This window comes from Pan troglodytes, chromosome 20 (genome assembly GCF_028858775.2).
Source record: "Pan troglodytes isolate AG18354 chromosome 20, NHGRI_mPanTro3-v2.0_pri, whole genome shotgun sequence".
NCBI lineage: Eukaryota > Metazoa > Chordata > Mammalia > Primates > Hominidae > Pan > Pan troglodytes.
In genome coordinates, this window is record NC_072418.2 from 55,327,829 (window position 1) to 55,355,303 (window position 27,475).

Consider the following 27,475-nt stretch of genomic DNA (forward strand, 5'->3'; position numbering starts at 1 on the left):
CTAGATGTTTCTTTCTGCTCCTTTGCTGTCCACTGTCTGGATCCTGGTGACAACAAGGACCCAAGGGGAGACCAGAGCCAGAAGGTAGGGGTTGTTCTGGGCTTGCTCCCTCTGAGTTTGGCTCAACCCTGGATTCGCATTAGAATGCTGAGACATTTTGCAAATATATCTCTTGTGCCTCCTTTCCAGAGATTCCCATGCATTTAGGTTCAAGCGCAGTGTCCCACATGATTCTAATCTGTAGTCATTGAACATCAGGGTGCTGTGTCTTCCATTCTGAAAGCTGATATCAGCCTGTGATCCACAGAGAGGGGAGAGGCTGTGCTCTGCATGGGGTTTGGTCAGGGCCAGATCTGTGCCCTGAAGGGGAGCTCAGTCCAGCCCAGCACCCCACAGCTGCAGCATGTATGTGGGCTTCTCCAGGAGGGGAGTAAGCTTTGAAGAACTCAAAAACTGACTTGTACTTCCTGTAGGACTTTCTTGTCTGCATCATCCCTGGTGCTGTGGGCAGCAGAGGGCCATCTTTCCACAGGGCGAGGTCTTTCCTGTGTGTGTGGTTGTGGCACAGGGAGGGGGTGTGTTGATTTTGAGCAGTAAACAGCATATTTTGAACACTCAGGATTAACTTGTTTTTTAAAAAGTTTTCTTTTTCTTTTTCTTTCAGGATTAGCTTCTAAAGTCTCTTTCATCTCTCCTAAGGAAGAAGCCTAGAAGAGGAGGAAGAGGAAAGAAAAGGAGTCAGGAATGCCTCTTAGGTACAGTGATATTCTCAGTGGACTGTTCTGTGTCTCCTTCCTTTCTGAAATGCCATGTGTGGTGTTATGATATATATTGGTTTCCATCGACGGTTCCTGGCTTATAACCTCCATAGCCCTTGTTACAATCTTTTGTTGTAATGTTGGATGTGTTAAGCCTCAGGGGTAGGCCTCTGACCTTCTTTTGCCTTCTTTCACTGTGATGCTCCCCAGCCTTTCTAGTTGTGGGTCTTAAGACCCTCCTCCGAGAGCTTCCCACCCTGTACCCTGGGGGGAAGAATGTTGATGTCGTGAAACTTCCATAAAAACCCAAAAGGGCAAAGTTCGATGAGCTTCTGGATGGCTGAACACGTGGAGGTTCTTGGAGGTGGTAAGCCCAGGGGCATCATGGAAGCCCTGCACTCCTTCCTCCATACCCTGCTGTAGGTGCCTCTTCATCTGTATCCTTTGCAGTATCCTTTATAATAAACTGGTAAAGGTAAGTAAGTGCTTCCCTGAGTTCTGTGAGCCAATCTAGCAAATTAATTGAAGAGGGGGTCGTGTGAACCCCAATTTGAAGCTGGGTGGTCATAAGTTCTGAAGGCCTGGACTTGCGACTGATGTGTATGGAGGCAGTCTTGGAGACTGAGCCATCAACTCGTGGGATCTGACACTGTCTCCAGTCTTAATGTACACAGTAGACAGCGTTGGAATTAAATTGGAAGATACCCAGCTAGTGTCTGCTGCTTGGTGTGTGGGGAAAGTACCCACATACATTTAGTCACAGAGGTCTTCTATGTTGATGATTGTTGTGGTGTGAGAGTAGAGGAAAAGCACAATTTGAGGAGAGCTTTTCCCTGTACACATCGGGCATTGGAGATGTCAGTCTTCTCTGAGTCTGAAGCATCCTGCCTGTGATGTTTGCTCACACTCACCCATGTCTTCCCTCAGTCCCTCTGATGTCACTTAAATTCCATCTCACAGTGACTGGTGCTGTGGAATTTGTGAAGAGGCTCCATTGGGAAGGGCTTATACCCAGACATGGATGGAGACGGGGTGTGGGCCCCATGGTGTCACTGCTCTCGGGCAGCAGGAATTGAAGGATTGTTTAAGGGCCAGGTCTGGAGGCACTGCCAGCTCTGTAGACTGGATTATGGAAGCTGCTCGTGGAAGTCTTAATGTGCACAACTGCCTGATAAAATTTGGAAGAAGAGATTAGGAAGAGGAAATCTTTTCTGCCTGATTTTATACTCCATTTGTAGTAAATATTTAACAGCAAGAGATTCTTTAAACCATTCTAAGTACATCCATCCTATGGAGATTGTGGTATTCCTGCAGAGACTCTTGTGAAACAGATGTTTCAGGTGAAAATGGTAAGACTTGGGTAATACTTCTTCTAGGATGGGGCATTTCCTATTTTCTTAGATCTCGCAAGGTTCCCCTGTTATCCCCAGCTGCAGGGGTACCTCTCCTATCAAGAACATGTGAAATTTTGCCCTCATTAAAAAAAAAACCAACAACTTGCTACTATGTTTATATATATATATTTTGAAAATCTGGGAAAGATGACAACCGTCTGTATTTTCATTTTTCAATTTATTGTCAGTCTACATAGGTTTTATTATTTTGGGGACGTGTATATACAAAATGAATTTTCATGCTTTGCTCAATTTTCTTTCCATGTATTTTAGTATCTGTTTTAATTTCTGTGGTTTTTATTCCTTTCATATGCCCTGATGTCTTTTATTTTAGGTTATACATTTTTTAATTGTAGGACAAATCTTTCATTTATACCTTCTGATTTTTGTTGTGCCTTTGTTTGTTTCATCTTGATTTGGAAGGCCTTGCATGATTATGAAGTACTAAGTTTCATTTAGGAATAAAGTTTTGTTGTTTAAAATTTTGTTTACATTTGTGTTTAATTTGAATTTTTGTGTATATCATAAGTATTTGATTTGTTGTAAAATTACAGATATTTGTCATAAGAGGTTCTTACATATTTGGAAAACCCCTCCATTTTGTTTTTCTTTTCAAAATTATGATGGTTCTCCTTTCACAGGGCACAGTCATTAAAAACTCATATATTTCTTTTGTGTTTGAATGGCTGTGGATTCCTAGTCAGAGAGGTCTTTGTGTCACCACATCCGCTAATAAGAATTGGGTTTTCCGGTCCATGATGCTTTCTTTGTTATGTCTTTTAGTAAAGTTTATTTGCCTGTTTATAGTTCAGTAATGTTAAGTATGTTCACGTTACTGTGCAACATATCTAGAAGTTTTTCATCTCGCAAAACTGAAACTGTATACCCAGAATACACTATATCCCTTCTGACCTCACTATAGCCTCTGTCAACCCATCTTTCTACGTTGTTTATATGCATTTGACTACTTTAGTATCCCATGTGAGTGGAATCACATAGTATTTGTCCTTTTGTGACTGTCTTATTTTCCCTAGTGTAATGTCCTCAAGGTTCATCCGTGTTGTAGCATATGACAGGATTTTCTCCTTTTATAAAGCTGAATAATATTCCATTGCATGTGTATAACACATTTTCTTTATCCAGGCATGTTGGTTTTTCTGTCTTCTTGGCTATTGTATATAATGCTGTGATGAGCAGGGATTTGCAAATATCTCTTTGAGGGCCTGCTTTCAAGTCTTTAATGTGTATGTACACACACACACACACACACACACACACACACACACACACACATATATATACTACCATATGATCCAGCAGTCTCACTTCTGGGTATGAGTGTGTATATATAGATATGTGTGTATATGTGTGTGTGTGTGTGTGCGTGTATATATATTTTGAGACGTGTGTGTATATATATACATATATACACGCGTGTATATATGTATGTCTGTGTGTTTGTGTGTGTGTGTGTGTATATATATATATTTTTTTTTTGAGATGGAGTCTTACTCTGTCGCCAGGCTGGAGTGCAGTGGTGCGATCTTGGCTCACTGCAACCTCTGCCTCCTAGGTTCAAATGATTCTCCTGCCTCAGCCTTCCAAGTACTACAGGTGCGTGCCACCATGCCCAGCTAATTTTGTATTTTTATTAGAGACGGGGTTTCACCATATTGGCCAGGATGGTCTCAATCTGTTGACCTCGTGATCTACCCACCTCAGCTTCCCAAAGTGCTGGGATTACAGGCATAGCCACCGTGCCTGGCCAGATGTATATTTTCAAATATGTACTTGTGTGTGTATATACACACACAAATATATAAACGTGTGTGTATGTATATAGATGTATAAAATATCTACACACACCCATGCCCAGAAGCGGGATTGCTGGATTATATGGTAGTACTGTTTTTAATATTTTGAGAAACCCCCTTACTGACCTCAGTAATGGGTATACCATTTTACATTCCCACCAACTGTCCACAAATGTTCCAGTTTCTCAGCATCCTCTCCAACACTTTTTTTTTATTGATGATGGCCATCCTAATGGGTGTGAGGTGATACCTCATTGTAATGTTGATTGGCATTTGTGTTATGTTTGGTGGTGATGAGCATCTTATCATGTGCTTTTTGGCCATATTGTCATCTTCTTTAGAATAACATCTATTCAGTTCCTTTGCCCATTCGTTAATTGGGTTATTTATTTTTGGTGTTGAGTTGTAGAAGTTACTTGATAATCTATTAATGCCTATCAGATATGTGATTTACAACTCTTCTCCCATTCCGTAGGTTTGCCTTTTCCTTCTTTTGATTGATTCCTTTGAAGTGCAAAAGCTTTAAGTTGGATATAGATCCTTTAGTGTTTTGCTTTTCTTGCGTGTGCTTTTGGTATTATATCCAGTAAATCCTTTCCAAAATCAGTGTCGTAAGGTTTTCTTCTATCCCTAATTTGTTACGTGTATTAATCTGGAAATGGTGTTGAATTGTTCCTAATGCTTTTTTTGCATCAATTGAGATGATGGCATGGTATTTGTTCTGAATTATATTAATAGTAGTGATATAGTTTTTGTTGGGGACCAGCCTCAACACCACCCATTTTTTCTTTTTTAAAACCACCATTGCCATCATGGCTTGTTCGTGGTGTCTGGTCTCTCTCCAGAGGCATCTTCCCCATCTGCAGACTAAAAGCAAACAGCATAAACAGATACACATTAAAGTAAAATTTGCAATAGTTGATCCTCCAATAGTCTTAATCCATTTAAGAGGATTCACATTTGAAAGTCCATCAGCAGCTCCAGCTAGGATGTCAGTTCCAGGCAGGAGAGTTAAATGAGCCTGAGATGCTTCAAAAATGTGTTCCTTTAATTTGGCTATACCCAATGTTAAATTTCCATCCCTTCCTTCCAGATGATGTCTAACTTTTTCCCAGTGATATTCAGTAGTATTATGTGAATGGGGAGTTATGCAGAAATCAGAAGTATTTCCAATCACATTACATTTGCAATAGATGCTCTAAGCTCATTATACAATCTCCCATCCATATTAACAGTCTGTCTAAGATCATTGATGTGCCAATTTTCTTTGGTCTATTTGAGTCTGAGAATTCCACAATTTTGAGGAATTATTTTGCCAATTATTTACATATTCTGCAGTTTGAACAGAGGAATGTAAAGCAATTCCAGCAGCACTCCCCTTAACATTTCTGTGATGATATGAATGTAAGGAGAGGCTTCCCATGGTCTATTGAGGGAAACTGGTATCCAAACTCCTTCTCTGGCCCTTACCAGCAACACAGATGTTTTCACACAAAACGTGGAATCAATACGGGTGAAAAGGCAACAGTTTTGACATTTAATAATTTTAGAATTAGGTCATAGATGAATATTTCTGACCATCAACATGAAAGGAGGCTTGACACAACTCTGAATGGATACTGTTCTGTTGGAAGAAAACTGATACACAAATTGAAGTGTCTCACCTTCTCCATCAAGATAATATTTTCCTTCCAAACTCGAATATGAGATTGGGCCATCATTAACTTCCATAGTTCAGGGTGTTCAGGGCCTATTATTGAATTAATTATTTTTGGATGTGGTCCGGCCGTACCAAAATTGGTCCAAATTATGGGAAAATGAGCACACTTTTCAGTGTAAGTAGTATCATCTCTTTGATAGTATAGATCCTGTTTTAGTTTTGTCTTGCATCTATCATTCTGATTGGTACAATTAACTGCAAAAGTCCTCTTAGGGGACCAATCAATGATGATTCCATAGGAATTATTTTGCAGTAGCACACCGTGATCAGCAATGCAATCTTTCCAAATCAATATTTCTAAATCCTTTGACCACTGTTGAGATTGTTGGCACCTCTCTTTTCTGGTCTTAAATTGTTCCAGTTGGACTGAACTCTGTGAATGAGCCAGGCTCCATCCAGAAAGTAAATGATAGGATACTGGTCTTTGATTATGACCTGGAGTCTTAACTAGCCAATGTTGTTGATAGCCTTTTAGGCAACCGATAGCTGGCCCTATGCAAAGAGGGGGTACTGATAACCCATGGACACATTTATTAACATTCCTTCCTCCTCTGGGTGAGAGGGCCCATGAGTATCTGTAGGCTCAGGCATCCAAACACTATTATTAACATAAACCTCAACCGGGGGTTCCAACAAAGTGACAGACCTAATTAAAGGCAGGAATGGGACATATGCCCAATAGGTATAATTTTGGTCTGCTGTAGCCACAGGGAGACTTACTGTCATAGCAATTACCGCAATCATAGCCACGATGAGGTTACTCGAGTTTAGTGGTTTTTGTTGTGCCTTCAGATTTTCTTCTGCAAGCTGGGTCAGCCTCTTGATCTGTCCCAAGTCAGTGGGCTCGCTTGATGGGTTTTGTCTGTCTTCATGTGGTCAGCTGAAATGTTCATTTGAGCCATCAGGTGTGCTGGGGGGTTGAGATCTTGGTTCCAAAATCCTTTTCTTTGGAATTTTGCTCATGGTAGAGTTTAAGATGTTTTGTAGGTACCCAAACTGGAAGCTGGTTTTCTCCTGGGGAAATACAAGCAAACCCTCTTCCCCATGTTATAACTCTCCCTCTTTCCCAGGTCTTTGTTTTAAAGTCCTTCCACCACACAGGTTTTCCTTCATGAACATTTATCTTCTGTCTTGTTAAATGCTGCTCAGCTGCTGTAGTAACCTGATCCTGGGAGATGTTCAAAAAATTTAAGGTAACAAGAGCCAATTGTAATTGCATATGATGGGTGGAATATTCCCTATCTCCCCCATCTCCTGTTTATGTAATTGCATTTTTAAGGTTCGATTGGCTCGCTTAACAATCACTTGCCCTTGAGAATTATAGGGGATGCTTGTACTGTGTTTAATGCTCCACTACAGTAGCCTGTCCATTGTCTGTTTTTAATTTTTTTGGAATTCCCATGACAACAAAACAGGAAACTAAACGTCTTTTTATATGTGCTGCAGTCTCACCAGTTTGGCAAGTAGCCCATATAAAATGAGAATATGTATCTCTGGTTACATGGACATAAGAAAGTTTGCCAAATGTAGGAACGTGGGTGATGTCCATTTGCCAGGTCTTGTCAGGTGCCAACCTTTGAGGCTTAACACCAGTTCTTTGATGTGGTAATTGCCTGGCACTGAGGTGAGTCAAAATTTTGGGCATCAGTCAGTGAGGGGGAAACCAACAAGTCAGCTTGCTAATTAGCCTTAGTCAAGGGTCCTGGAAGATTGGTATGTGCTAGGACATGAGTTATATAGAAAGGAAATTCCCAGGCATGCACAACTGCTTGTACAGAGTTGAACAATTGATAAAGCTGTTCATCAATAATATATTTAATTAAGGCAGTTTTAATATGCAGAGTAGCTTACACAACATAAGCTGAATCTGAAACAATATTAACTGGCTGATTAAAATCTTCTAATACTGTAATCACCACCTGTAATTTAGCTCTTTGGGCTGAGGAAAAGTTAGTATGGATAACTTTATCACAAGGTCCCACATATGCCATTTTCCCAGTACTGTAGCCATCAGTAAAGTCACAGCTTCTTCCAAAGGGGCATCCTGAGTAATTTTTGGAAGAATCCATGTAGTTAATTTTAAGAACTGGAAAGTTTTATTTTTAGGATAATGATTATCAATACATCCAACAAATTCCGCTAAATTAACGTGCCATGTAACTGAGTTAATAAATGCCTGTTTAACTTGATTTTTATTCATTGGAACTATAATTTTATTGGGCTCAGTGCCACAAAGTTTAACAATTCATATACAAGCCTGTCCGGTTAAAATTGCCATCTGATCTAAATATACTGTAAGTGTTTTTATGGTATTATGTGGCAAAAAGGACCATTCAACTAAATAATCATTTTGAATAATAATCACCATTAGGGAGTGCAAAGTAGGGAAGACAATGAATTGTAGAGGCAAGTCTGAGTCAACCCTAATGACTTGGGCTTGCTGAATTTTTTCTTCAATTACTCTTAACTTTTTCATGGCCTCGGGTGTTAGTCCTCTTTTACTGTGTAAGTCGGAATCTCCCCTCAATATTGAGAAGAGATTAGACATAGCATAAGTAGCAATTCCTAAGGTGGGCCAAGTACAATAAATATCTCCTAACAATTTTTGAAAATCATTTCAAAATGATTTTCATTTCAAGAAGGTTTTTAAAGAATTTTTTCTAATTTGAACCTTTTGCGGCTTAATGGCTCTATCCTGTACTTGCATCCCCAAATACTGAAAAGGAGTCGTTGTTTGAATTTTGTCAGGTGCTATAAGCAATCCAGCATTTGTAATTGCCTTTTGTAAAGATGAATAACATTGAATAAGTTGATCTCTATTTTTTGCTGCACATAGTGTGTCATCCATGTAATGGATGATGTAACAATCTGGAAATTGATCTCTATCTAACAGGCTGGATACCTCTGCCCACAAAAGTTTGACAAACTGTGTGACTGTTTAACATATCCTGGGATAAAACCTTCCAAGGATATCTGGCTGCAGATTCTTTGTTATTAACAGCAAGGATGGTAAAGGAAAATTTTTCAAAATCTGCCTCTGCTAAAGGAATTGTAAAAAAGCAGTCTTTTTAAATCTATAATAACAAGCAGCCCGTCTTTAGGGATCATGGTGGGGGATGGGAGCCCAGGTTGTAAAGCTCCCATCGGTTGAATTACAGCTTTGACCCCTCACAAGTCAGTCAGCATGTGTCATCTGCTGGACTTTGTCTTAATTACAAATATTGGGGAATTCCAAGGAAAGTGGGTGAAACATGGCCTTTTTCTAGTAGTTCTTTAACTATTTCATGAAATTCCCCCAACTATTCCTTGCAGAGCGGCCACTATTTGACCCAGACAGTAGTAAACTGCAGGGTGAGCCTGAATTGCCCCCTCCCCATAATGAACTGCGGGGCAGGTAATAATTGGCACGGAGAGCCGAGTCTCGGTGAGCCGAGTCTCGGTGAGCCGAGTCTCGGGCTCCCTTCCCCAGCACTCACTGGGCTGAGGAGGAGGTGGCCATTCTGGGCATTCCTCTGGAGAAGCCGTGGGCTGAACAATTTTCTGAGTAGGTTTAGGGAAACTGGAGGGGATTGGCATAAATCACCTCTGGACTCTCCTTTTGGCTAGTACTTGGTAGAGGCGGTTCAGAGTTCTGATTATCAAACTCCTCTCTCTCCTCCTCTGACTCAGCCTCATCATCTGTCTGAAAAGGCTCCAGTGCCACACGCACCAATGAGCAAACTGACCAAACAGGAAAAGGAATTTCCTTTCCTTCTCCCTTTGTTCTTTTAAGGTCCTTTCCAACTCTTTTCCAGTCTTTCAGTTCCAAAGTTCCCTCTTTAGGCAACCAAGGACAAAACTGTTCCACAGCATGAAACAAATCCATAAGATTTTCCTTATCAACTTTTACCCCACTATGCTTCAAGCGTTGCTGTAGCAAGCTCAAATACGTGGCGTGCTTATATTCAGTTTGTCCCATTTGTGCCCCTGGCTTTCTCTGAGTGCCTCGCTTACCTGCAGAGCTTAAAAACTTTTTCATCCTCAGGAGTCCTCCATCTGTCGGCCCTCCGTTTCACACGCTTGAGCGTTCCTTTACCAGATTCTCTCGGGCCCCATGGTTGGGCGCCAAGCTGTTGGGGACCAGCCTCAACACCACCCTTAGGGTACTCAAAGTCCAATGGTGACAAAGGAATGAGAAGAGACAAGTTAAGAGTGCATAAAGGCGGGGGCGACGGGACCAGATTCAAGGTAGGAGCCTGCAAAAGGCCCTGATCTCTGGTCTCCACACTATTGTGTACAATCACTTAGATCTGAGAAGCAGATGTTGAGGGGTGAAACGGTGAAAGGGAGGTGATGTGTCATACACCTAATCTATAGCAGTGGCGGTTTAGGTAAATTTTCTTTGTGCTGAAGCAGCATAAATTTTACTACTGATTTATTCTTTAACTTATCAGAGAGCAGCTGTGGGGAGTGGGCTTAACTAGGAGCCAGCAAGTCTGGCCACATTCCAGTGCTTCAAAGGAGTATCTTTCTCCTTGAACACAATGTTTACAGATAAGAGAGCAGGTCTTGCTCAGAGCATGGGAACATTATGGCAATTAGGAGGCTTTCCTCCTCAGAGGCCTCTTGTGGCTTTCTGTAACTTATTGTTCCATATTTTTATGGCCAGTTTATACAGGCACCCTGTAAGCCCTTTCCCCAACAGTTTTCTCTATTTTTTTAAAATGTTTATACCATTTTTTACTAGCTTAAAATAGAAAAATGTTGATGAACCAAATGTTAATGAACAGTTGATACATTTCGTTGTTCCATACATGCTGAAATGGACACAAACAAAAACGGTGATTTTTAAGAAGTTGTCGAAAAACTCACTTGTGGACAACTGTTATATAAGTTAATTTAATCGTGTGTATATGTATGTCTACATGAGTGCATGGATGAGCAAGCCCATGGCTCTTATGAAACACTTATCATAATTTAATCAATAGGTTTTATATTTAACACTTGAAATTATCTCTACAGTAGTTTCCATGGCCTTAAATTTTTCCTACACTCTCACACTGAGTTAAATAATAGTAAGCATAGTGCTGTAGTATGTGTTTGCATGTGTGTATATATAATGTGTGCATATATAATCAATATATAATAACCTTTCATGAAGTTCCATGTTGTTATCCTTGAACTCATTTCACGTTTTCCCAGGCAACCCTCTCTCGATTAATTATTTTTTTTTTGAGACAGAGTCTCGCTCTGTTGCCCAGGCTGGAGTGCAGTAGCACAGTCTTGGCTCACTGCAACCTCTGCCTCCTGGGTTCAAGTGATTCTTCTGCCTCAGCCTCCCAAATAGCTGGGATTATAGGTGCATTACACCACACCTGGTTAATTTTTGTATTTTTAGTTGAGACGGGGTTTTGCCATGTTGCCCAGGTTGGTCTCGAACTCTTGACCTCAAGTGATCCGCTGGCCTCAGCCTCCCGAAATGCTGACTGTGATTACAGGCATGAACCACCGCACCTCAATTTACTTTTGTAGATCATATCTGTTAGTAACTTGTTGAACCCGGGAGGTGGAGGTTGTGGTGAGCTGAGATCGCACCACTGCACTCCAACCTGGGCAACAAGAGCAAAGCACTATCTCAAAAAAAAAATAATAAATAAAATAAATAAAAAATTTAGCTGAGCGTGGTGGCACAAACCTGTAGTCCCACCTGCTTGGGAGGCTGAGGTGGGAGGATCACTTGAGGGCAGTCAGTTGAGATGGCAGTGAGCATGATCAAACCACTGCATTCCAGTCTGTGGGAAACAGAGTGAGACCCCAACTCTTAAAAAAAGAAAGAAAGAAAGAAAGAAAGAAAACAAACTACAAAATGCTGATGAAAGAAATCAAAGGCACTCAAATGGAGATATATATAATGTCAATTTATTGGAAGACTCAGCATAGAAACAATATGAAATTAACCAAATTGATATACAACATTAATACATTTCCTATCAAGGTGTTTTGTGGATACTAACAAGATTATCCAAAAAATTATGTAGAAAGGCAAAAAAAGATAGAATGCCTAAAACATCTGGAAAAAAAAATAAAAAGGTTGGAATCATTTCATGTGATTTCAAATCTTCTAATATAGTATAAGTATTTCCTTCTTTTTTTAGTATTTACAATAAACCCAGTTTATACCTGCCATGATCTTATGTGCATACTCATGCATATTTTTTTTCTCCAAATAACAGCTTCATTTATGTGCCCCCTAAACTTTTCACTACAGTAACAAAGGGAAGAAATGCATGAAACATAGAATGTAGACTGCAACATATGGAAAAGGAAACTTTTTAAAATTGTATACAAAACAAAAAATAATTTTATTACAATTAAAGAACCAGAGAACATTTTGCTTAATACCATAATCAAAAATGACATTTCCGTAGCTTTTGGAAAAATGCTCTTCTAGTAGAGTCCTATTTATTATATATAACAATTAGATAATGATAAATTATATTATGTAAATAAACACTTCACAATAATTTTCACTGAACTGATATGAAAAATATCTTAGGCAATTTTACTAAACAGTATTTCACAAGCATTTTCAACAGTCATATTGTGCAATGGGACCTATGTGTCCAGCCACAAGAGGAATGTAATAAGCTATTACCATGAAGAAAATTGAAGTCTCTCCTAACCAAGTCTGGAGTTTCAAGAGTAAACATTCAGTGTTATCCTAAAGAGTTAGACTTCATTTTGTGATGTCTGAGTAATGTGATGGTTAATATTAGGTGTCAACTTGAGTGAGTTGAAGGATATCTAGATGGCTGATAAAGTATTGTTTCTGGGTGTGTCTGTGAGGGTGTTGTCAGAGGAGATTGACATTTGAGTCAGTGGACTAGGAGAGGAAGACCCACCCTCAATGTGAGTGGGCACCATCCGATTGGCTGCCAGTGTGGCTAGAACAAAGCAGGTGGGAGAAGGTGGGATAACCTTGCTTGCTGAGTCTTCTGGTTCTCTTTCTTCTTCCCATGCTGGATGCTTGTTTATGCTTATCTTGCCCTTAGACATCAGATTATAGGTTCTTCAGCCTTTGGACTCTGGGACTTGAACCAGCAGCTTCCTGGGATATCTTGAGCCTTTGGTCACAGACTGAAGGTTGCATCATTGGCTTCCTTGGTTTTGAGGTTTTCAGACTTGGACTGAGCCACTACCAGCTTCTCTCTTCTCCAGCTTGCATACAGCCTATCATGAGACCTTTGCCTTGTAATTGTGTGAACCAATTCTCCCTAATAAACTCCCTTTTATATATACATGTATCCCATTTGTTCTGTACCTATAGAGAACCCTGACTAATACAGACTTTGGTACCTGGAGTGGTTCTAGAGGAATATATATATATATATATATATTTTCTTTTTTTGACAGGGTCTCACTCTTTTGCCCACGCTGGAGTGCAGTGATGCAATCTTGGCTCACTGCAACCTCCACCTCTGAGGTTCAAGCCATCCTCCTGCCTCAGCTCCCCAAGCAGCTGGGACTACAGGTGTGCACCACCGTACCTGGCTAATTTTTGCCTTTTTTGTATGATGCAGTTTTGCCATGCTTCCCAGGCTGATCTCGAACTCCCGAGCTCAAGCAATCCACCTGCCTTGGCCTCCCAAAGTACTGGGAATACAGGTGTGAGCCACTGTGTCCAGCCTAGAGGAACAAAATTTTAAGGATGAATTTCCTTAGTTGGTTTAGGGGCTTCTGGAGTTGGCTCTCTAATCTTATTACAACTAAAAATGCTAAGGTCTCTACTTCTAATAGTACAGAGAACACTGATAGTCCTTGGTATGCATTGTTCAGAGACTTGTGCAAAATAAATGTATTTGATACTCATGATTCAGTGCTCCTGAGAGGCAAGGAGTTTAGTGACTTTATGCATGATACTTTTCAACATTTCTGGAGAACCAAAGAACATAATGAAGTTGCTTTCCTAAGTTCACTGGTAAAAAATGATGAAAGAAATGGATAAGCTCAGAGATGATACCTCCCAGATCTAGAATATATCATACTTAGCCTCAAAGCTTCTAAGGGTACCCTGGGTGCGACTGTTTTGTAGACAAAAGGCTGAAATTGCCAAAAATCAGACACAAGCTCTTATGTGAGTGGATGACCTACAATAATTGGTGCACACTCAGCCTCACCAGGTATCTATAAAGTAAGGGCATTGATTGGGAAAGATTGGGAGCATGTAACTTGACATGGGGATGTGTGGGAGGATCCTGATGAAGCTGGGAACACTGAGCTCTTAAACCCTGATGAGCCCTTTTTGCGAGAGAAAATGGCCTCCCTACCCCTCATGGTGGCAACATCTTCTTCCCCACCCAGGCTGCTTTCAGCCTTTGTACCTTTTTTCTGAGGACATTCACCATGCATTGCCTGAGGAAACAACAATGGCCTCCTCTGAGGCAGATGCGAGGCAAGGCAATGCTGATTCTTCTCAGGATCCACCCCCACCACCCTTCTTTGCCTCTAGACCTGTAACTAGACTCAAGTCTCAGTGGCTCCTAGAGGTGATGTGACCCATGAGGAGGTGCGCTGCACTCCAAAAGAACTGCTGAGGCATAATTATGACATTATTGTCTATATTTGGAGATTATGATTTAAGGAGATGTGTATGGGTGCCAAGTTGATGAGGGGTAGACTTGTGGTTAATCTTGGTTGTCAGTTTGATTGGATTGAGGGATGCCTAGATGGTTCATAAAGTATTGTTTCTGGATATGTCAGTGAGTATATTGCTAGAGGAGATTGACATTAGAGTCAGTAAACTGGGAGAGGAAGGCCCACCCTCAGTGTGGGTGGGCACCATCCAGTTGACTGCCAGACAGCTAGAACAAAACAGGCAAAAGGTAGAATAAATTGACTTGCTGGGTCTTCTGGCTCTTTCTTGTTTCTATGCTGGACACTTGCTTACACTCCTCCTACCCTTGGAAATCAGACTCCAGGTTCTTTGGCCTTCGGACGCTGAGGCTTGCACTAGTGGCTTCCCAAGGGCTTCCAGGCTTTTAGCCATAGACTGAAAGCCTGATATGGATTGGATCTGTGTCCCTATCCAAAACTCATGTTGAACTGTAATCCCCAGTGCTGAAAGTGGGGCCTGGTGGGAGGTGATTTGATCATGGAGGGCATTTCACGTGGTTTGACACCATCTTCCTCTTTGTACTACCATTGCAATAGTGAGTTCTTGTGAGATCTGGTTGTTTAAACATGTGTGGCACCTACACCCACCCACTTCCTCCTGTTCTGGCCATGTGAAGTGCCTGCTCTTACTTCACCTTCCTTCATGATTTTAAGTTTCCTAAGGCCTCCCTACAAGTCAGAGAGATGCTGGCATTATGCTTCCGGCACACCCTGCAGAACTGTGAGCCAATTAAACCTCTTTTCTTTATAAATTACCCAGTCTTAGATATTTCTTTATAGCAATGTGAGAATGGACTAATACAAGGCTGTAATACTGTTGGCTTCCCTGGTTCAGAGACTTTTGGATTTTAACTGAGCGACTACCAGCTTTTCTCTTCCCTGGTTTGCAGAGAGCCTATTGTGGAACTTAACTTTACAATTGTATGAGCCAGTTGTCCCTAATAAACTCCCTTTTATATATACACAGATCCTATTAGTTCTGTTTCTCTGTAGAACCCTAATACAATTACTAACACATTTTACACCTCTGCACTCCCTCTTTGTATTCTGCCCATCTTGTCAAGCTGATAATAAAGCCTGAGTGCCCCTTCCTTTTGCACCAGCTGGAAGTTCAAACCATAAGTGGGTACTCCAACCCCAGCCCTATCCTTTAACAATCATGGTACCCCAAGCCAGTCATCTATTCCAGTTCTCTGAAGCTGCATTTGAACCAGCTAGAGAAGTCTACCCTGCTTTCTCCATAAAGCCTCATTATGTAATAAAATTTTCAGGCCATTTGAGTGTATGGCATCATCATTATCAATATCCAAACCAAACCTCAGGTAGACTTTAGACAAGTTCCAGTACAGTGGGCAAAAGTTAAAATTACCAAAAAAAAGGTATGAAGGTGAATATATGAAATTTCTAGTCAGTCTGCCAAAGGAAAACAATACTCATTTTGTGTGTTCATTCTTGAGAAAATGTATGAAGATTAGTATTTTCAGATTAATGTCACTAATCACAAGGACAAAAAAGACATTATTACAATATTTTTACCCTTAACCTCATACCTTTTTACATCTTATTTTTCATATTACTATATTGGTATACTTCATATAAATGAAGGTGCATGTCATGGGTCTTATTTGGCACACACACAAAAAGGCACATAGAAATATAATAATATGGTGGCCAGGCACAGTGACTCATGCCTGTATTCCCAGCACTTTGGGAGGCTAAGGCGGGTAGATCACCTGAGGCCAGGAGTTCGAGACCAGCCTGCCCAACAAGGTGAAAACCCTAATGGTGCATTATTATTGTCTGCTATAAAGTATCTTCCTGTGGTGGGATAAAACAGTGTTGGTAGACATAACATGATTCATTCATACTTAGGAAAATTTAAACTTTATTACATAAAACATGAGAACTATGCACATTCTAAATCAAAGTTGCACATTATATTACCAACAGTTAAATGTGAATTCTATTCAAGAACATGCTATATTGGTAGTTTTCATTAAACTGTCTACTCTGATATAACTGTTTTCTCTTCCATTTCAAAAATAAGACTATAGTTCATCAGTTTTTGCTAAACAACAGCTATTGCTATTCAGTTGAGGAGGTGGCATCATTTCCCCTGGATGATTTCTATGGCACAATCAGTCCCTAAGAACCCATTACTCTTTTCCACAAAAATCCTATTTTCCTAAGGCCATGGCATGCTCTATTTTGAGGTTATTTGGTAGAGCATAGAAGCACTAAGCCATTCTGTAAGGAAAAGGATACGTTGAACACAATAAGTATAATGACTGGCATCATAGTTTTACATTATTCTCTGCTCACCTCCATGCCATGAAAAGATTTCAAAGTTCAGGCTAAAGTCATAAAGAGTAAAGAAGCCTTTTCAAAAAACCTCCCAAATAATTTTTTAAAAAATTATAAGCTGAATATAACTGATCATTTCCACATGCCGTTGAACCTTTGGTACACATCATGTCATGAGGATAAACATATTTTGTTGTATAATATTTCTTCAGCATTCAGTGTCATAGATTAATATAAGAGAACCAGAGACTGAGTAACTATTTTTTGCATAAGTCTTCTGATGTACTCTAGTAATATTCCTTGAGTTATAGCCTCAGCATACAAAATCTATCTGTGAGGTATTTTCAAAGATGTATCTTTTGATGTCTAGTGATGTGGCAGGCCTCGACAAAGCCTGTGTCTTGTACACTACATTTACATGGTTTCTCTTTACTATGGACTCTGATGTTGATTAACGCTCATGATGAAAAGTTTGCCATACTCGGTTTGTAATGATTGTCTCATGAATTAATTATCTGATGCTGTGTAAGTTGTGATTTGTGACTAAAGACCTTACCACATACATGGCATTTGTAATGTTTCTCTTCAGTATGGATTCTGTGATGATTTGCAAGATGTGAAATCTGAGTGAAGACCTTACCACACTCATTATATTTGTAAGGTTTCTCTCCAGAATGGACTCTGTGATAACTTGTAAGGTGGAACTTTTGTCTAAAAACCTAGTCTCACTCACTACATTTTTAAGGTTTCTCTGCATTATGGATTATTTTATAAAAGGCAAGGCTTGAATGCACACTAAATGCTTAGCTATATTAATTACATTTGTAAGATTTCTCTCCAGTATGAACTATCTGATGTTTTGCAAGGTGTGAAATTTGATTAAAGGCTCTGCCACATTCGTTACATTTATGTCTCTCTCCAGTATGAATTCTCTGATGAATTGTTAAGGAGAACTTGTTCCTGAAGTCCTTATCACATTCCTTACATGTATAAGGTTTCTTTCCAGTGTGGATTAACAGATGGGTAGTGAGGCTTGAATGCCCACCAAATTCTTTGGCACATTTATTACATTTGTAAAGTTTCTCTCCTGTATGAATTCTCCAACATTGTGCTAGGTATGAATAGCTACTATAGACCTTGCCACATTCATTACATCTATAAGGTTTCTCTTCCATATGAATTATCCAGTGTTCTGTAAGGTGTGAATTGTGACTAAAGATCTTACCACATTCATTACGTTTGTAAGGTTTCTCTCCAGTATGAGTTCTCCAATGTCGTGCAAGGTGTGCAATTTGATTGAAGACCTTGCCACATTCATTACATTTGTAAGGCCTCTCTCCAGTATGAATTCTCTGATGATTGCTTAGGGATAACCTATGCCTGAAAACCTTGCCACGTTCATGACATTTGTAAGGTTTCTTTCCACTATGGATTAGAAGATGGGCAATAAGGCCTGAATAGTCACTAAATGCTTTGCCATATTCAATATATTTGTAATGCTTCTCTCCAGTATGAATTCTTCGATGTCATACAAGGTATGAAAGTTGACTAAAAACTTTGCCACATTCATTACATTTTTAAGGCTTTTCTCTGGTATGAATTATCCAATGTTCTGCAAGGTGTGAACTCTGAGTAAAGACTTTGTAACATTCATTGCATTTGTAAGGTTTCTCTCCAGTATGAATTCTCTGATGTCATGAAAGGTATGAATTATTCCTGAAGACTTTACCACGCTCATTACATTTGTAAGGTTTCTCTCCAGTATGAATTCTCTGATGATTGATACGGGATAACTCATACCTGAAGACTTTGCCAAATTTTTTTACATTTGTAAGGTTCTCTCCAGTATGAATTACAAGATGGGCAGTGAGGTCTAACCACTCATTAAATATTTTGCCACATTCATTATGTTTCTGAGACTTTCTCCAGTATGAATTCTTCGATGTTGTGTAGGGTTTGAATTGCAACTAAAGAACTTGCCACATTCATTACATTTGTAAGGTTTCTGTCCTGTATTCACTCTCTAATACTCTGTAAGGTGTCAATTGCGACTAGACTTTGCCACATTCCATACATTTGTAAGGTTTCTCTCCAGTATGAATTCTCAGATGTTCTGCAGGATGTGAATTGCAATTAAAGACCTTGCACATTCATTACGTTTGTAAGGTTTCTCTCCTGTATGAATTCTGTGATGTTGTACAATGTATGAATTTTTCCTAAAGACTTTACCACACTCATTACATTTGTAAAGTTTATCTGGATCCAGGATTATGTCATGGTTAGCAAGGCTTGAAGACACTCTAAAGACTTTTCCATGCTCATTACATTCATAAGATTTTTCCCTAATGTGTGTTTTCTGTTCTTGTGGGAGCAATGGAGAATCAAAAAAATCACTGCTGCATTTATTAACGTGAGTTTTCACACCAGAAGAAATTTATTCTTTCTTTTCTTTCTTTTTTTTTTTTTTTTTTTTTGAGACAGAGTCTTTCTCTGTCACCCAGGCTGGAGTGCAGTGGCGTGATCTCGGCTCACTGCAACCTCCACCTCCCGGGTTCAAGCAATTCTCCTGCCTCAGCCTCCTGAGTAGCTGAGATTACAGGCGCCAGCCACCACGCCCAGCTAATTTTTTTGTATTTTTAGTAGAGACGGGGTTTCACCATGTTGGTCAGGCTGGTCTCAAACCTCTGACCTCATGATCCACCCGCCTCAGCATCCCAAAGTGCTGGGATTATAGGCGTGAGCCACCGCGCCTGGCTGAGTGCAGCCAATTAATATCCCCTATTAGCTGTTGAAAATCATTTGAAGTCTGTAACCTGTCTTTACAGAGAACTACTTTCTGAGGCTGTACACTTCTTTCAGTAACAATAGTGCCTAAGTAATGGTATGGGGAAATTGTACCTTTTCTGGAGCTATTTTGAGATTCCATTTAGTTAAAGCCTGCTTTGTTCCTTGGAATAACTCATGTGAGATTTGATCTGTGGGAGTGACCAAAAGAATGTCATCCATATAATGAATGATGTAAGCAGTAGGAAACATATTCCAAGGCTCCTTTCATGCCCTTCCTACAAAATGCTGACATAGTATAGGACTGTTAAGCATGCCTTGAGGTAAAACTTTCCATTGATAGCGAGAAACAGGTTCTCTTTGATTAATAGAAGGCACAGAGAAAGGGAATTGAGGCTTATCCTTCTTATGTAAGGGTATAGTAAAAAAAAAAAAAAATCCTTAAGATCTATTACTACAAGAGGCCAGTATCTTGGAATGGCTGCTGAGGCTGGCAGACCTTGCTGTAATGCACCCATTGGTTTAATTTGTGCATTAACAGCTCTCAAATCATGCCACAGTCACCATCTTCTGGGCTTTTTTGAGATAACAAACACTGGTGAATTACAGCTGACTTCACTATATGTCCTGCATCCAATTGCTCTTTTACTAGCTGCTGAAGTTGAGTTTGTTTCTCCTGTGTTAAGGGCCATTGATCCACCCATACAGGTGTTTTGCTGAGCCATTCTAATGGTAAGGCAGTTGGCAGAGGAGAAATATCAATGACCCCCATCAGAAATCCTGATGTCCTAGCCCTTTTCTATCTGTTTTTCCAGTTACTGATATCGGGTTAGGAGTTCCTTGTAGGAATTTCCCTAAACTTTTCCCACTCTGATATCCCATATTCTTCAACATTTTAAATCCTGGGTTATCAAATTTTCACTTGTAAGTCTCCTATCCCATGCCGTAAGTCTCAACCCCATAAATTGATATCTATATTTGCAACATAGAGCTGAAAAGTATATGACTGTCCATCCAGACCAAGACAAAGTAAAATCTCAGCACTCTGTCAAACACTTTGAACTGCTCCTACTCCCACTAGGGATGTGGAGGTTAGTCTAAGAGGCCATGGTAGGGGCCAGTCCTTACTGGTTATTACTGACACATCAGCTCCTATGTCCATTAGCCCATAAAATTTCTTTTCTTTAATTTGTATTACACAGGTAGGTCTATTAGAGGTTATGGGTTGGGATAGATTTCCCATGTAGTTGTGCTCCCAAACCCTTTCTTTCCTCATTTCTCTTTTCATGGAGAAGGGTGTAATTTGCAGAGAATAAGCAACAATTGAGCAATATATTCTCCTGGTTCAAAAACCTGAAGATCTTGTGACATTAAAACTACTTGAGTTTCTCCTTCATAATTGGAGTCAACTACTCCAAGGACTACAGTGATGCCTCGCAAGTTAACATGGCTCTTTCCTAAAATTAGTCCCATGTATCCTGCTGGTAAAGGTCTCTAAATGCCAGGGGGAGCTTTGGTAGGTTTGTCTCCTCCAACTAATACAATTCTTTCTCTGGCAGGGAGATGTTATCCTGGACTTCCTGGTGTTCCTGGGGTGAGGGAATCAATGTTTCTTCTGGGACCCACCCCTGAAGTGTGGTTGTGGTCTGAACTGTGAATGCCCTTATTGTTTGAGGGGCCTGGGTCCATGCCCCCTTCTCATTTCCTGATGGGGTGTACGATTCTGATGAAATTTTGAGTGGCACCGATTAGCCCAGTGATTTCCTTTGTTACAGTGAGGACAGAGTCCTGGCGTTTTTTCCTGGTAGTAGTGGGGAACCACATTGTAAGGTCCTTTCTCTCTTGAGATCTGACGGCATTCCTTTTTAAAATGTCTAGTTATTTCCACAGTTATAACATTTTCCCATTTTAGGGTTTTGTTTTTTTTTTTCCATTTTAGGGTTTGACCATTGGCTCTTTTTAGACTTATCAACTGCCAAATTAGCCATTTCTTGTGCTAACATTGTAGAGCAATGCAGCTCAATTCCCACATCTTGACAAGCTCTGAGAAAATTTCCCAAGTTTTTGTACATCTCACAGGTGCCAGTGCACGTTTACAATCTGCATTTGCATTCTGAAAAGCTAGGGTTAAGGTTAACATTTCTGCAGCAGTGGTGTGAGGAATCTGACACTTGACTGCCTCTTGAAATCCTGCAAGAAATTGTGCATAAGGTTCCTGAGACCCTTGCACAATATTTAAAAAGGATTGTACTGGGACTCCCTCTTCTATAATTGTGGCCCAGGCATGTTTAGTGGCCAGTGCACACTGCTGATAAGCAGCGTCTGGGAGTGCCATTTGATGTTCCAGGTCTGAATAAGGGCCATGACCTAACAGCATATCCTCTGTAATGTCTCTGTCCAGCAGCACGATTCTGTCTAGCTTGGTCTGCACACATTTCTTGCCAATTTAAATTCCATGTCAGGTATACACTAGCAGACAAACAAGTGCAAGCCAAATGCTTTACATCAAAGGGTAGAAGGTGCATAGCACCAAATACAGATTCTAGCAATCCTAAAGTGAATGGGCTCTGTATTCCATTATTAACTACACTAGCTTTTAATTCCTTCAACAACTTAAACTCTAGTGGGGTGTGTTCATGAATAAGCTGCTATGGGCTATCTGTATCGGGCCTTATGGAGATAGGAAAAGCACAGGGTCCTAAGAGCTCTCCAGCTATGGCAGCAGAGCATCAAATTCTCTCTATTGGGGTTGCTATTTCTGCTGCTGCCGAAGGAGGCGATACAGATGTTTTTGCAACTGGATGGGGCAGTATAGGCCAATTTTTATACTCCCTCTCCTGTTTTTTATTTTCAATTGGTGCTGTGGGTGGGACAACAGATTCTTTCAGATTTTTAGACTCAGAACATGACTCCTTCTGTCCAGCAGAATAAGAAGGAGATAACGGCAGAAGGACAGTATGAACTAAACTCCAAGTGGAGAAAACAGATGATCAACTTTAAGACCTGTTTGATGAGCCCATTTTATTTTATTTTATTTTATTTTATTTATTTATTTATTTTTTGAGACGGAGTCTTGCTCTGTCTCCCAGGCTGGAGTGCAGTGGCATGATCTCAGCTCACTGCAACCTCTGCCTCCCGGGTTCAATCAATTCTCCTGCCTCAGCCTCCCATGTAGCTGGGACTACAGGTGCCGGCCACCATGCAAGGCTAATTTTTGTATTTTTAGTAGAGACAGGGTTTCACCATATTTGTCAGGCTGTTCTCGAACTCCCGACCTCAGGTGATCCGCCCACCTCAGCCTCCCAAAGTGCTGGGATTACAGGCATGAGCCACTGTGCCCGGCTATTGATGAGCCCATTTTAATCCTTCTCTTGCTCTGTCCCAATTTTTCAAATCAAGAGTGCCTGTCTGTGGAAACCATGGGTTATGCATGGTAACCTCCTGCAGAAGCTTAGTTAATGTCTGACAACTAACCTGAGACACAGATTAAGTAAAACTTCAAGCAACTTCACATAAAGTTTTTCTTCAATAAACAAATTGTGCCCCATGTTAACCTGATTCAGAAATTTCTCTTTCCCAAGGCTGGGCTCAGTGGCTCACGCCTGTAATCCCAGCACTTTGGGAGGCCGAGGCGGGCGGATCGCGAGGTCAAGAGATCAAGACCATCCTGGCTAACGCGGTGAAACCCCGTCTCTACTAAAAATAGCAAAAATTAGCTGGGCTTGGTGGCGGGCCCCCGAAGTCCCACCTACTTGGGAGGCTGAGGCAGGAGAATGGCGGGAACCCGAGAGTCAGAGCTTGCAGTAAGCCGAGACTGTGCCATTACAATCCAGCATGGGAGACTGGGAGACTGGGAGACAGAGCGAGACTCCGTCTCAAAAAAAAAAAGGAAAAAAGAAACTTCTCGTTCCCAGTACTTTTTTAAAGCACTGACCATAGAGATTCCATTATGGTTTTGACATTTTGGGAAACCAGTTTTACCATTGTGTCAGTAAAACAATAAGATAGTTTGAGAGCATATGATCTAAATAAAGATATTTGAAGGGTTAGTTGGAATTCTAAAAGTAGGTAATGGCCAAATAGCATTCTCATTCCTTAACAGACAAAAACTTCTTTGTCAAAGGAATTAGAAAATGTGAAAATATTTTTTCCAGATAAAACTCATACGCCACTTCCAATTGACTAATGAAATATAATAGACAGACTGAAAAAGTGGATTATGATTTTTTAATCTTTATTTATTTATTTATTTATTTATTGATGCAGTCTCGCTCTGTCTCCCAGGCTGGATTGCAGTGGCACAATCTCGGCTCACTGCAAGCTCCGCCTCCTGGGTTCACGCCATTCTGCTGCCTCAGCCTCCCAAGTAGCTGGGACTACAGGTGCCTGCCATCATGCCTGGCTAATTTTTTGTATTTTTAGTAGAGACGGGGTTTTACCATGTTAGCCAGGATGGTCTTGATCTCCTGACCTCGTGATCCACCTGCCTCGGCCTACCAAAGTGCTGGGATTACAGGCGTGAGCCACCGTGCCCAGTCGATTATGAATCTTAAAATGCTTCCTGTAAATATTATGTAGCTAAAGATTGATTTCCAGCATCTGACATAGCAGTAGGTTTCTTGTTAACCAGTTTATCTTCTTTCTGGGTAATTGCAAGTGAATATATGCACATACTGACCGAAATAAAATCAGGGCCTCAACTTAGTTGTTTACTGAAAATTCCTGGGCAAATAGTCCATAAAAGCTGTCTACCTCTGAATGCACTATCGCTGGTTAAATACAGAGAACATCCTTCTTCCAGCTGTAAAGGATGAAGCATATTAAACATTAGCCAGGCAGTAATGAAGCTAAATAACCATACAGCAGCTCTGTCTGACAATGTTGTGCTGGATATTGCAGTTTACTTCCAAGGTGCAGATATAAGGATTTTAAAAAAATAATAATTTTGGCCAGGCGCAATGGCTCACGCCTGTAATCCCAGCACTTTAAGAGGCCGAGGCAGGTGGATCACAAGGTCAGGAGTTCAAGACCAGCCTGGCCAAGATGGTGAAACCCCGTCTCTACTAAAAATAACAAAAATTAGCCGGGCATGGTGGCACTTGCCTATAATCCCAGCTACTCGGGTGGCTGAGGCAGAGAGTTGCTTGAACCTGGGAGGTAGAGGTTGCAATGAGCTGTGATCATGCCACCGCACCCCAGTGTGGGTGACAGAGCGAGACTCCATCTCAAAAGATAATAATAATAACAATAATAATAATAATAATAACTCGGCACCAAACAAATATGAGTAGCATCCTTTGGCCTATGAAAGAGTCAGGATTTGCAGGGAATTGAGTTTGAGAAATGAATGAATAAAGGCACCGTGGTGCCTGACCCCCTCATTCATGTGTGTGACTCTGAGCACTCACAGGCGTGTCCAGCAACTCAGCCCAGGGCAGGTGGGTTAGCCTGGGGTTATACCTTGGACCTTATATCACTCTCGGTACCTCTTTAGGGCACTGACCTTATATCGGCTGCGGCAGACTCCTCCTGGTGTCCCCATTCATCTGATCAATTTCACTTCTTCTGCTCCAGCAGACCTTCTTCCTTCATGTCCTCCTATCCCTGTGTATGGGTGCCACGTTGCCGTGGACCCTGTTGGACTGAACAAAGGAGAAGGAACGCGGGAATTAAAGAGAAAAGAATATGTTTGGAAGAAGTGGTCAGGGGACTCCTTGCTTCTGGTGAACAAGGGCCCTGAGCTTCTAGCACCTTTCACATTGGATATGATTAGTTGTGACATGTTGACTTCTGTGTATATAATATAATAATTAAAACTTGTTTCAAATTATACATATGAGATTGAGAATTTTAAACTTCCTATTTATAAGACATGTACAATCTATAAATCTTGGCATCAGAGGTTAGCTTCCACTTGTAATCCCTATTCAGCCCAAGGACAGTGACTTATGAAGTTGTGTGTCACTCTCTTTCCTTTTCCCAGAGTCGGGTAGGAAATGGGGAAGTGAAGTGGGAGAAAAAATCACTTTCTGTTATTACATAATAATTTTAATTAAATTAATTAATTCCTTAAGACAGGCCTGCTCTATCTCCCAGGCTGGAGTGCAGTGGCGTAATTTCCTCTAACTGCAGCCTTGACCTGCTAGGCTCAAGTGATCCTCCTACTTCAGCCTCCCGAGTAGCCGGGACCACAGGTGTGAACCACCAAGACCGGCTGGGTTTTATATTCTTTTTGTAGAAACGGGGTTTCACTATGTTTCCCAGGCTGGTCTCAAAATCCTGGGCTCAAAGGATCCTCCTGCCTTGGCCTCCAAAATTACTGGTATTACAGGGATGAGCCACCACATCTGGCCTACATAGAACTTTTTATTATTATTTTTTTTTTTTTGAGAGGGAGTTTTGCTCTTATTGTCCAGGCTGGAGTGCAATGGTATGATCTCAGCTCACCACAACCTCTGTTTCCCAGCTTCAAGCAATTCCACTGCCTCAGCCTCCGGAGTAGCTGGGATTACAGGCATGCACCACAACACCCAGCTAATTTTGTGTTTTTAATAGAGATGGGATTTCTTCATGTTGGTCTAGGCTGGTCTCTAATTCCCAACCTCAGGTGATCTGCCCGCCTCGGCCTCCCAAAGTGCTGGGATTACAGGCGTAAGCCACCATGCCCAGCCCATAGTAGATTTTAAAACGGACATCAGGACGCCGTGGCTCACGCCAGTAATCCTAGCACTTTGGGAGGCCGAGGTGTGTGGATCACGAGGTCAGGGGTTCGAGGCCAGCATGGCCAACACAGTGAAACCCCATCTCTACTAAAAAAATACAAAAATTAGCCAGGCGTGGTGGCAGATGCCTGTAATCCCACCTACTCGGGAGGCTGAGGCAGGACAGTTGCTTGAACCTGGGAGGCACAGGTTGCAGTGAGCCGAGGTTGCGCCACTGCACACCAGCCTGGGCAACAGAGCTAGACTGCATCGGAAAAAAAAATAAAGAAAAAGGAACATCAAAGCCGGTTATAGTGGCTCATGCCTGTAATCCCAGCACTTTGGGAGCAAATCACTGAAGGTCAGGAGTTCGAGACCAGCCTGGCCTATATGGTAAAACCCTGTCTCTACCAAAAGTACAAAAATTAGTGGGACGTGGTGGTACACGCCTCTAATTTCAGCTACTCCGGAGGCTGAGGCAGGAGAATTACTTGGACCCGGCTGGGAGGCAGAGGTTGCAGTGAGCCATGATGGCACTACCACACAGCCTGGGTGACAGAGTGAGACTCTGTCTCCCCCCAAAAAAAAAAAAAAAAAAAAAATTAGCCAAGGATGGTGGCATGCGTGTGTAGTCCCATCTACTTGGGAGGCTGAGGCAGGAGAATCTCTTTAGGCAGCAGAATCATGCCACTACACTCCAGCCTGAGTGACAGAGTGTGACTTGGTCTCAAAAAACAAAAAAGGAAATAGCAATCAGCTCTTTAATGTCTCCCTTTATATAAGCAGTAGTCCTGGCCGTGCGCGGTGGCTCACACTTGTAATCCCAGCACTTTGGAAGGCTGATGCAGGCAAATCACCTGAAGTTGGTGGTTCGAGACCAGCCTGACCAACATGGAGAAACCCTGTCTCTACTAAAACTACAAAATTAGCTGGGTGTGGTGGCGCATGCCTGTAATCCCAGCAACTCAGGAGGCTGAGGCGGGAGAATTGCTTGAACCCGGGAAGCAAAGGTTGTGGTGAGCCAAGATCATGCCATTGCACTCCAGCCTCGGCAACAAGAGGGAAACTCCGTCTCAAAAAATACATAAATAAATAATAAAAATAAAAGCACGAGTCCTATTCACATGCAGTCAACACGCATGACCAAATTCTCTCACAGGCACCATCGGCAGGAACATCCTATCGGACAATAAGAACTCTGAACATCCCTTTTGGCCAATATAAACACTCAGACCAGGGAGCCTGCATCAGGTTTTTGATGTTTTTATTGTGCAATTTGTTTTATGCAATGTTTTCTTTGATCTCAGTTTATAAATTTTCCCAGTACACATTCTATGTTTTATATTTT

General features: G+C 41.1%; 1 protein-coding gene across 4 annotated transcripts in view; it reads left to right on the plus strand.

Moving 5' to 3' along the window:
- Positions 1 to 27,475, plus strand: part of ZNF578 (zinc finger protein 578) — a 61,067-nt gene that overhangs the window by 2,865 nt on the left and 30,727 nt on the right. For all 4 annotated transcript variants that reach the window (XM_009436243.4, XM_054672730.1, XM_054672729.1 and 1 more), the window contains exon 2: positions 665 to 755. The gene's annotated coding sequence lies outside the window, so the exon portion shown is untranslated. The remainder of the gene's footprint in view (positions 1 to 664; positions 756 to 27,475) is intronic.